The sequence below is a fragment of the Hemitrygon akajei genome, chromosome 17 (genome assembly GCF_048418815.1).
Source record: "Hemitrygon akajei chromosome 17, sHemAka1.3, whole genome shotgun sequence".
NCBI classification, from domain to species: domain Eukaryota; kingdom Metazoa; phylum Chordata; class Chondrichthyes; order Myliobatiformes; family Dasyatidae; genus Hemitrygon; species Hemitrygon akajei.
In genome coordinates, this window is record NC_133140.1 from 48,331,762 (window position 1) to 48,343,930 (window position 12,169).

General features: G+C 44.1%; 1 protein-coding gene across 7 annotated transcripts in view; it reads left to right on the plus strand.

The window, feature by feature from the left end:
* The first annotated feature begins 7,237 nt into the window (after nt 1-7,237).
* LOC140740672 (E3 ubiquitin-protein ligase SIAH1) overlaps nt 7,238-12,169 on the plus strand; it is a 75,914-nt gene continuing 70,982 nt past the window's right edge. For all 7 annotated transcript variants that reach the window (XR_012101901.1, XR_012101900.1, XR_012101902.1 and 4 more), the window contains exon 1: nt 7,238-7,417. The gene's annotated coding sequence lies outside the window, so the exon portion shown is untranslated. The remainder of the gene's footprint in view (nt 7,418-12,169) is intronic.

Sequence of the window (12,169 nt, forward strand, 5' to 3'; positions counted from 1 at the left end):
GACTCAGCAGTGCCAGAGCTGACTATGGTGGCCTATGGCCAGGCAGTGTAACAGCTGGACTAAAGCAGCAGAGTCCTGGTGTCAGCGCTCGGGGCATCCCACATCAGATGCAGAGCTGCACCCAGGACAGTTAGTGTAAGTGCGGAATCCATGAGCCACCACAAGATTCCTGGACCTCTGGCTTTCCATTCCCCCTCCCCTGTGTAATTACACAACTGAGCCCTGATACACCAGTGTATACAGTAGTACCAGTGGATTCCGCACAGCCCCTAGATACCTCCACAGCTCTGAACTTCCAACATGCGACCCTGGTGTTACGGACAAAGGGCAACTAGAGAATCTTGCACCTGAGCAGGTCGCTACTGATCCAGAGAGCAATGAAGAGGAGACAGACTCTAAGAGTGTGGTGGGCCTCCAGGCTCCCTGTGGACCAGAAGAATATATGGCAGGTAACAGCTCAGTGCTAGATCAATTGGAAGAATATGAGAGCTCTAGGCAGGAAGAGCAGTGCTCCTCAGGGTCTGAAGGGGACTGAGGCAGAAAAGGCTCCCCAGTGCCCCCTAGAAATTGACGCGGACCATTGCTGCTGTGCATTCTAACCCATTCAGCTTACCGAGGTCCGTCGTCCGTCACCAAAGTGGAGAGAGTGGGACTGCATTAGGTAGTGCATAGGGGCCTTTGTAGTACCTATAGGGAGGGCTTCATAAGAGTTGCAGTCAGAAGTGTGAATGAGTATCAGTGGGACACTGATTAGTTTTTTTTGGAGGGGTGTTGAATGTACCTAGGTGTAACAGAGAATTTTGCCTGTTGTTTCTGGCAGGAGGGAAAATAGTGTGGGACCCTCCCCAGGTGGTGTTGAAAATGTGCTCCCACACAAACTTGGGCCAATGTCTAGTCCATAAGGAGAGATAAGTGGCAGCATTGCTAATCCTTTTGGTCGATTTATTCTAGCAACCATGTGTACCCATATGAGACGTGTTACTCATGCAGCTCTTTTTGTACATTGCGGGATGGTGTAGGTCTTTGTGAGAGTCACTGCTTTAGCATTTTAATTAATGCCTTTTGCTTAACTTGAGCTTATGGTGTTTGTATGGCTAGTCTTAAATCTCCATGTGAACTTGAAGCACTGTTGCGCCTTATTATACTGGTGTAGTAACTTCACCTAACACATTTTATTCTTCCTGATGATAACTCAAGAGCTGTATTTTATTTGAAATCTGAAATGCCACTCTATTTACAAGGTTTTTAACAAAACTTCTGTTTGTTAGTAAAACTTGTTATAACTTTAAGCTACCTTGTTGGACTGCCTGCCTTAAAGAGGTCCAGAACCTGCCTGTATGACTAGCTTGGTAGTTTCATTTAGAAAATATCAGCAGGATTAGAAAAGTTAACACTGATGTATTAAAGGGAGATCATGATTGATAAACCTACTGGAGTTTTTCAGGATGCAGCTAGTAAAATAGATAAGCAAAACCAGTGGTTGTGGTATATTTTATGTTCTTAGATGGTGTATCCACAGATACCAGCCACGTGACAGACGCACTGCCAACTGGCTGGTCGGAGGACACACCACATGCCAATCAACATTTGGTCCCTCCCAACTAATCAATGCACACCTAAATTATTGGTCACCTTAACTGGATTATCTCGACCAGCCCCATGCTATAAAAAGTGAGACATGTGCCTGGCTCGGTCTCTCTTACAGACCACCTCATTGAAGGTAAGTGCATTGGTTTATGTTTGGGAAGGTTTATCGTTGGTCCTGGTAAGGGAGCCGCAGCTATCCAAGGTCAAGGGGGATAGCTGTCATAGTGCTTTTCCCTTGTTCTTTGTATGTGTAACTGTACTCTGTCCCCACACCTCTTTCTGTGTATTGTACAGCCGACCCGACCTTCCCCACACGTGTTAACCCTAAACATTTTTTTGTTAGAATATTGTAGTTGCTTGTGTTGACCTGACTTCCCCTTGTAAATAAATTCCTTATTATCAAAACTGTGTGTGTCCAGGCCTCTACTGTTGAGACTCAAAGAACCAGTTATTTTCCATCACAACAGACAGCCTCCAACAAAGTCCTACGTAAAAGATCACTAAGTAAAATTAAAGCACACAGATTTGAGATTGCAACTGGTATAGGTTGGAAAATGGATTTTCTTCAGGAAACAAAGAATATGGATAAAGTAAACTCTAATTTTTTTCAATGTAGCCGGCTATCTCCAAGGGAGGTCCTCAAGAATCAGCACTTGGATCCCTTTTATCCACAATATGTAGCTTTTTAATTATTCTTAAATTGGTAGACAACACAAAACTGGATGGGGTTGTGAGTTATGAGGAAGATCCAAAGATGGCTGAAGACAATTTGGATATACAGGGTGGGCAGGTAAATGCATGGCAGACAAATGTGAAGTTATACACTTTGACAATAAAAATAGAATGTGGATGTACAAAGGGATCTGAAAATCATTGTACGCCAGATAGTGAGATTAAATCTGCAATCATCCACGTATAGCAAACATTTAAGAAGGTAAATAGTATATTGGCTTTTATTGCAAGAGGCTTGGAGTACAGGACCAAGGATGTCTTCATGCAAAATTATACAGGAAGAAATCTCACTTTGATTATTCGTGTCCTTATCAAATAAACAGTATTACTGCCATTGAGGGAGTGCAATAAGGATTCACATGTTATTTACTAGGATGGCGGAGCAGTCATATTCAGAGAGGATGGGTTGAAAGGGCCTGCATACACTAGAGTTTAAAAGATGAGAGTAAGATCTCATTAAAACATACAAAATTATAAAAGGGGTAGAAAGACTGGATAAAATGAAAACTATTACCCTAACTGAAGGAGTAGAGCCAGGAAACAAAGTCTCAGGCTTAGAGGGTAAGACATTTATAACTTTGATGATGAGAAACTGTGAACTTGTGAAATTCTCTAACACAGAAGGCTGTGGAGTCACTGACATTGAATATGTTTGAGGAGATAGATTCCTAGACACAAAAAAGCATCGAGAGGAATGGGAGGAGAGTGGGAATATGGGTTTGAGTTAAATTACCAGCCATAATTATGCTGAATGAAGGGGCATGCTCAAAGAATTGAACTTCTTTCATCTGCTCCTATTTTTCTATGTTTTTCTGTTTATTTTTGTTTCAAGCTATAAAAACGTTTGCGATCTCTGCAATAAAATCAGAGAATGCTTGAAATACTCAGCAGGTTTAACAACATCTGTAGGACACATACTGTGTTATTATTCCAGATCAATGTCTTTCCATTAGACTCTCTATTAGAGTTCTCTGCAATTTTCCAGTCTTGACACCTTTTACATCCTTCTTTCAATCTTTCTGCCTTTTGCAACTATAATTTTGGCTGAGAATTCCTCTTCCCCTTAAATATTTGCCTCACTTCCTTTCTGTTTCTTCCTTATGTGTCACGGTACAGTCTGTTGACTCCTCATTTTCTGTTAATTCCCTTTTCCCCATGTTCTACCGGGCTCCTTGATTAGGGCACCTGATTCCCATCTGAATTGGCAGCATAAAGACTCTGGCTTACATCTACTTAGCCAGTGTGGCAATGCACGTTCCGGGCTGTCAAGAATAGTGGACTCGAAGTTGCTTCGGGAATTCTGCAATTTCCTGTCCAGCTGAGTTTTGCCGGCCGTTTGCCACCACTCCGAGTCAGGATACGAATTCTGTCATTTTTGTGGGCAGCTGAGAACTGCTGGCTGTTTGCTGCCACCCCGAGCCAAGATACGAGTTGTCTGTCGTTGATTTTTTTGTCTGGTGTTTAGCTGAGTATTACAAGCTGTTTGCCGCTACTCCGAGCCAAGATACGAATTGTCTGTCGTTGTTTGGTTTTGTCGTCTCTTGTCCAGATTCAATTCCAGACTCCGTGTTCAAGTCTGAGTCCAAGTCCCAGCTCCGTGTCCGAGTCCATGTCTGAGTCCCGGCTCCGTGTCCGAGTCCCGGCTCCGTGTCCCGGCTCCCGGCTCCGTGTCCCGGCTCCCGGCTCCGTGTCCGAGTCCCGGCTCCAAGTCCAAATTCCATGTGCAAGTTCAAGTCCAGGTGTCACAAGGGGGTGCTGGGGAGCAGACCCAAATGCAAGACACAGACACTGAAGTAGTATGAACAAGACAATGTTTATTAAGAATACTAGGGAAGCCAAGGAGCGAAGACAAGATGACGAAGGATACAACCTGCGCCAGGACTTGGGACTTGGACTTGACTGGGAACTTGGGTCTTGGCAGGGAATCGGTACCTGCATCTTGACTTGGCTCTTGACTAGAACTCAGACTTGGCTTGAGTTGGAACTCAGACTTGCTTTGGCTTGGACACTGACTTGACTGGAAACTCAGGTCATGACTCGGAACTCGGGTCTTGGCAGGTACTCGGTACCTGGGTCTTGACCTGGAACTCGGGCTCAGCTTGACTAGACTGGCACTCCTCTGGGACACAGAGCCGGGACTCTTCTTACTGCAAACCACCAGCAATTCTCAGCTGGCCATGAAAATGTCAGAAATCGTACTTTACTCAGAGCAGTGGCAGACAGCCGGCAACTCAGCTGGACACAAAAGTGACTGAATTTGATAAACAGCCACAGGCACAGAAGCAACCGAGAGTCCGCGATACTTGGTAGCCCCGATAATGGTCCAGACTTCCCGCACTGACTGAGGTCACGTGTTTCTGGTAACTGGTTTCTGGTAACGAGCTTCTTGGTGTGGGTTTCTGATGCCGAGCTTCTTTGTGTGGGTTTCTAATGGGACAGTCCAGCAAAGGAATAGCTGGACCCCGGAGCTATTTGTGTTGCCAGCCCGAAACGAGAATCAGGTGCCTCAATTAAGGTGCCCAACGGAACAAGGGAAAATAGAAACAACCACACTGCGGGATCCACGGACCGGACTGTGACACCAGGCTCCATGACCAAGCTTCGGGTCCAGGTTCTCTGGGTTGTTGTCCAACGTTCACGTCCACGTAAGCATCTAATGCTCGTTCCCCGGCATTCCTTGCAACTATTAATAAACTCACTTCTGTTAATGCTACCTGCACTTGGATCTGCTTCCAGTGGTCCATTGTAACATCATGATACTTCTTATAGCTCGTTGACCAGACTTTCAATCATTTGGTCTTATGTCTTCATCTGTGGCCACAGTCCAAAATGATTGCTTTTATTACTGCTCTTGTTTCATTTGGAATATTTTGCTATATTGAGCGAACATCACCAATAGCCTGCCCTGGCCCAATCATATCGATGCCATGGGTAAGAAAGCTCACCAATGCCACTAATTCCTCAGGAAGTTAAAGAAATTTTGCATGTTGCCCTTGATCCTCACTAATTTTTATCCATGCTCCTTAGAAAGTAGCCTTTCTGGATGCATCACAGCTGTGACAACTGCTCTCCTAGTTTTTGCACGAAACTGAGTGGTAGACACAGCTCAGCACACCACATCACAGAAACCAGCCTCCCCTCCACAGACTCTGTTTTGGTAAATCAGCCAACATAATCAAAGACCCCACCCAGCCCTGACATCCTCTTTTCTACTCCCCTCCCATCAGGCAAAAAATATAAAAGCATGAAAGCACATACCAGCCTCAAAAGTAGCTTCTGTCCCACAATTATGATTATTGAGCAGTTCCCTAGATGGGCACTTGATCTCACAATCTATCTTGTTATGACCTTGCACCTTACTGTCCATCTGTATGCCACTTTCTCTGTAACACTACATCCCGTGTTCTGTTATTACTTTTCCCTTGTACTACCTCAGTGTACCGACGTGATGATATGATCTGTATGGATGGCAAGCAAAACAACGTTCTTCACTGCGCATATGACAACAATAAACCAATTTCAAAGTTCAAAGTTCAAAATTTATTATCTAAGTACACAAATGTCACTGTATAATACCCTGAGATTGATTTTCTTGCAGGCATTCACAGTAGAACAAAGAAATGGATATTAAAAATCTACCACTATAAAATGCAGAATGTTATTATGTTTACTTTCTCAGTTATGTTGAGGGTTACATGATGAAAAAGTTAGATTAAATTTTATAGAATGCATGGAATAGAGTATCTGCCAACCTGACTGAATATTTGGCACTCCTATGTTATTTACAAGGAAGCTATTCAGCCAGTAAGACCATGCTAGCTTCTGGGAGAGCAATCCTATTTGACTCCCCCCCCTCCCCCCACAGATGCAAAGTAGAGAACATCCTAACAAGTTGTTTCACTCCATGGTACAGAAACTGCACCTTGGCACACAGGAAGGCTCTACAACAGGTAGTCAAAACTGCCCAACACAGCACTGGCACCAGTCTACCCACCATCAAGAACATATATACTGAACGATGCCAGAAAGAGGCCAGCAGAATCATGAAGGATCCCACCCATCCTGTTTAAGGACTGTTTATGCCACCCCCATGAAGAGGCTACAAGTATCCACGCCAGGATCTCTAGAGTCAAAATCCTTTACTTGCCCCAAAGCCATCTGGATGACCAATACCTCCACTACATACATACGTATCAACTAGCATCACTTTATGTACATACAAGCAGTCCATGTTTGTAAAAGTTACTTGTACATTGTGTTTTATTGGATTGTTTTTATACATATTTATTGTGTTTTTTTAAAATCTTGCTCTTCATGTGTATTGTGTTTTGTTATGCAGCATCGGACCTGGAGTAGCGATCATTTCACTCTCCTTTACACTTTTGTACTGAAGAATGCCAATAAACAATCTTCAATCTTGAATATATGGATGGAGATGGACAGCTGACGTTTTGGGTGGAAACCCTTCCTATCAACTGTCCATTTCCCTCAGCATTCCAAGTAATTTGTTGATATATTTACTTTTAATCAGTTGATTGCATTCTTGCCTCTGAAAACTATTGGGCTGTTGTGGCTTCATATTCCACTACAGTCACTGGTCAAGAGTCCTGAGCAGCGCTATGCCATGACAGTATTAGATAAACCAGGGGTCTTTAAGATGAATATCAATATTCCATAACAAAAGAGAAAACAATTATGATTTTGACGATATTATATTAGTCCCTCCTTCGATATCATCAGAAAACCTAGCTTATCTGCGATTCCGTCAGGCGCCCCGATGCAACAAAGCGAACCAGAGGGAAATCTCGGATTTCCCCGGGAACGAGCGCGGGCGGGTGTCCGCGCGCCCTGCGGAGAGGGCGGGGTTTATCGGCCTGCACTGATTGGTGGAGGCCGAGAATAACTTACACGCGTCATGCCGGGCAGGTGAACGCGTGCTGCTGGTGTTGGCTCGAGCGCCGTGGTTGTTTTCTCTCCGGACAAAAGGCGCCGAGCCGAGCGGAGCGGAGGGGAGCCGCTGAGGGTGCGAGCCTGCTCTGCTTGGTGAGGGCGATCCACAGGGCATTCCTAAAGCTTTTCACTTTGCATTGTGGTGCAGGTAAGGCCATTGCGAATCGGACCTGAAAGTACAAAGGACACGTTTTATTTATTATGTGTGTAAGGAGGTCGGAGCAACGGCTATTGGTAAAGGGAGCTGGGTGAGCCCGTTGTCCGACCTCTGGCCCGGCCGTGTTGTGTTTGTTGTTTCTAATGTACGCTGAGGAGCTTGCACACTTGGCTATTGCGCCGCCGCTTTTGTCGGGAGTGAAGCAGCGGTATGTTGCACCGGGTTATTTATTGTGCCGAAAGGCTGACGGCCAGCATGGCGGAGCTCGGCTAGGCCGCGGGCTTCTGCAGTTTGGTCTCTTTGTAAACACTTGCTCCATCTGGGTTGGCCTGGCGTGTTTTATTTTTCCTCTCCGGCCTCACATAATCGGGAAACGTGGTGGTGGTGCGACACCCTGTGCTGAAGGACAGTGAAGTCTGACTGTGTGTCTAACGCTTCGGTTCTGCAGCGGTGATATGGAAGCAGTAATATGCCCTGATTATTTATCCACCCTGTGGAGTATAAAGTAATCTTGATATAGGACTCTCCCGGCGGTTTTGTGTATAGGCGAAAGATGCACGATGAGTGGGCTCTTTGTTTCTTATTGATATTTGCATGGCTTATTTTGCGTATACACACAGCGGCCTCTCGGGGGCCAACCCAAGGAGCATTCCCCCTCCTTGTTAAATGTGTTTTTATATATAGTAAGACTATTCTTGACTCTATAGTGGAATATAGTGGAATCGTGAGTGACAGACTTGGACGTTTCTTTTGCGATCGCTAGACCCTGTTAGACCCTGATTGGGCCTGCTTTCCTTTGCTTTGTGGTGAGACCGGTGTCGAGGCAGCAATGTCGCCTAGGTTGTAGCTAGAACTAGGCCTCAGTCCTCGGGCTTGCGTTGTAGAGAGGCGTCCGGGCTCGGTTTGTGGGGTGGGGGGTGGTGGCCTCTCTTGGACGGTGATGCCCTCCAGTGTTGGGTCGGTGGAATTACAGACTGGACTGCCGGGAACCTTCAACAAGCGGGACTTGGACTTAAAATGTGTTTTCTGTTGCGACTGTGTTCTCTCTTTTTACCCTTTCTCGTTAGTCTCAATGTCCGTGTATTTGCCCCTTGGCCCTAGAGGAACGCCGTCTCATTCGCTTATATCCATGTATGGTTTGAATGACAATTAAACTTGATTTTGATTTGAATTTACGGGGCTTGGCCTAGTGGCTTTTAAAACCATTGCTGATAAGTATTACATTTACTTACAGGGGTTAATACATGCAGCACTACATAATATTCAGAAGCAGCAGGTGCAAATTAGGCCTAGTGCTAAAGGATCCTTTTCTAAGTTGTCCCAATTCTAATTGTAATTCTAATTCTAAGTGTAAAATAGTTACTTGGCTCCTTTATTGGTCCTGACGAAGGGTCTCGGCCTGAAACGTCGACAGTGCTTCTCCCTATAGATGCTGCCTGGCCTGCTGCGTTCCACCAGCATTTTGTGTGTGTTCCTCTATCAGTGTCTAGGTTCAAGTTAAAATATAGACACTAGCTATGTGTTCATGACAATGGTTCTTGATACTTTACTAAAGGATGGACTAGATTATTGATGACTGAAGGGAGTGGGGAAGCAGCTAACATTTGCAAGGAGACACTTCATGGCAAAAATCTTAATCTACTTCCCCAGTTGAATTCTTTTGTGACTTAATTTTTACCATGTCTTACATATGTGTCATTTTCCTCTATTTCTTTTTAGAAATAGGAGTATTTTCCCACCAGTATCTGCTGTTTGTGGATTGGTCTTTCCCATTTCACCTTTGGTCTTGGTATTCCAAGGTGTGAGGCTATCTTCCTTGGTCCTTTTGTTATGCTGAAGCTGTTCTATCTAGTATACTGATTTATTCCATTGTTTCTAATGCATAGATTTGTTCCCATGGCATATTTTCTAGACAAGTGTTGTAAATGTTATACATTTAGTGTTCATTATTCCAAATAGAGTTGGGTGGAACAGAAGTACACCCTATCCTCGTTATATGCAGAGGATACCATCCTCGCAGTTGACGCATAGTATGGAAAATACATACTGTGAATAATTATTTAAATAGAGAAAATAGGGATGTGTTCTGGAGGGCTTCCTAAATATGTTTTATCTGTAATCTATTCAAATGTAAGCTATTCACATTTTCATACCAATATGACACAAAAGCAGTACCACAAGGCAACATTCATATTGTATTTCGGCATTGGAACACATAAGCAGAATCAACCTATCCTTTGCGGCTTTGAAATCTGGTGCAGTCTTTTCATCCTTATGCAAGTGCATTTCGGCATACGCTTCCAAAAAAGCCCAGTTTCGTCTGCATTAAACACCTGCTTTGGTGTGATGCCTAAAGGCTGATTTATACTTGTGCATTGCATCTACGCCGTAGGTATCGCGTACCATTTGTGTACCCTACGCTGAAGTTACTCGCGTGTTGCAGCGATGCAGACTGCAACAGCTGTGATTGGTCTGCTTGGTAGCATCGTATTTCTTACGCATTTCCGGTTGCTTCTTCTCTGCCATGTTTGTAGGCTGTGTGTACACAGATACAAAATAGATGAACCAAATCGTCAAATCTACCTGCCAACATGTGAAAATGTTTGAAATGCATTTCCTCCTCCATGTCTCTCACGAAGAAACTCAACACAGTGGCATAGAAACCCCACCGCCAACTAGCGTTTTGGCGCACACCAGCGCATGCTCGCTATGGCCTAGAGTGACACAGAAATGAAAATCAGTTGCGGCGTAGGCAATTCTCTACACAAGGAGAGGTTGGTAGAAATAGGTTCGACAGTGAATCCGCATTGTCTGAAAACGCATATAATGAGGATAGGGTGTATGCTTTTCCACTGAGGAAATAAACTGTTTTAACACTTTCCCTGTTTTGGGAGGGCTGATTATCACGTCATACTAATTGTGAGTAATTTTTTTGTTTAGGTCATTTACACTTAACAAATGGCTTTGGCCACCAGTCTTCTGTTCCTTGACAATGTACTGTGAATACCAGAACCCCAGTCCATTTGTAACAATGCATTTCCTAGAAGCTGTGAATACCAGTCCAGACACTGCTGGCACCCATGGGATGGATGTAATCAGAAGGTGTGAACTTTGTATGTAGCCTCAAAACAAATTATTGTCCATACAGTCAGCCCTGCTTATCCGCAAGTTCAGCATGTGTGAATTCAACCAACTACGAATCGAGAAAACCCGGAAGTGCTGTTCCAGCACTTGTTCGAGCATGTACAGACTTTTTCTTGTCATTATTCCCTAAACAATGCAGTGCAACAACCATTTTACATAGCATTTAAATTGTATTGGGTATTATAAGTAACCTAGAGATGATTTAAAAGTATACAGGAGGATGTGCATAGGTTATCGTGGATCGGGATCGAAAATTGTAAGTTCTCTAAGTAAGTTGGAACAGGTACATCTGGTATTATTTGGTGTCAGCTAGTCAAACGTTTGTCTTAGTATATGGTATATATTTTACCTTTCTATGCATATAAAATACTTAAGAACGTATGTTTCAGCACTGGGCTTGGCTTCCCATTCCGGAGTTCGATCCAGTGACAGATCGCTCCTGAGCGCGCTCTCCATTCATGCCTGGTTGATGTCGATGATCAAAAACTCAAAACCCAATAATTAAACCACTGCATTGCTTAGTAATAATTGTAGCTTTCATCAGGGCAGGGCCTTTCTCACTTTATCCTTTAAAATTGTCCTGATGGTTGACAGACTGTAGCCTAACGCTTTTCCAATGACCAATGGTGTTTCACCTCTTTCTGATCACTTTATTATTCCACTTTATTTTCAATTACGATTATTTTCGTGAACAGAAACACTATGGATTCAGAGCTCCGCTGCCAAGTCCCAATGTCTGCTGCACTGAGACAGGTTAAATAAGGTCTGGGGTTTCGCTGGATCCTAAGGTCCACCGTTTGAATAAGGAACTTGAGCATCTGCATTTTTTGGTATCCGAGAGGGGTCCTGGAACCAATCCCTCACGGATAAGGAGGGCCGACTGTACTTCGTAAATATGGATTGCCCTTCGTGTTTAGCAAATAAATAGAGCCCCACACTGTACCAGCAGACCTTTCCAATGAAAGCATCTTGGTATGATGATGCCTGCTGTACCTGGTTTTTTCAAATAAAGAAGCTGCTTTGTATCTACCAGTAACTCTCTCTGGTGATTTCATTCTAACAACATTTGTGTCAGGAGTGGGATACCACTCACACTTGGATCTGTTTGGGTCGGTGGTACACGGGAACATGAGGTATCATGAGCGTGGAGAGCTGAACTGATAGATATAAAAGTGGAGTGTGTGCGTGCATGTGTGTTTATGTAAGTTGAGGAAACTTTGCATGTTAATTTGGTGAGGCAGAGCGACCAATTGCGAAAGGTGGTTACTGATGGTTCGAGACGCCAGAGAAGGGGCGTGTATATTCGTTTGCGGAGCTGCATTTTAGTGTTTACATTTGCAACTGTGATGCAAAGGAATACGACAGGCATCATGAGTTCAGATGCTCAGAAGTGGCAGATTGTGGAATACATACTGTGGTTTTAAGTATGTGCTGTTTAACTAGTACACATCTTTTATATATTGTGTAGTGTGGGGATATCTCAGGGAGAGGTTTTACCCAGATAGATCTACCAGAATGGCACCTATTGAGGTCAGGCAACATCAGGTTGAGAACCCTGATGATCCGAGCCAGCCCTTGAACTTGATTACGACTATTCAT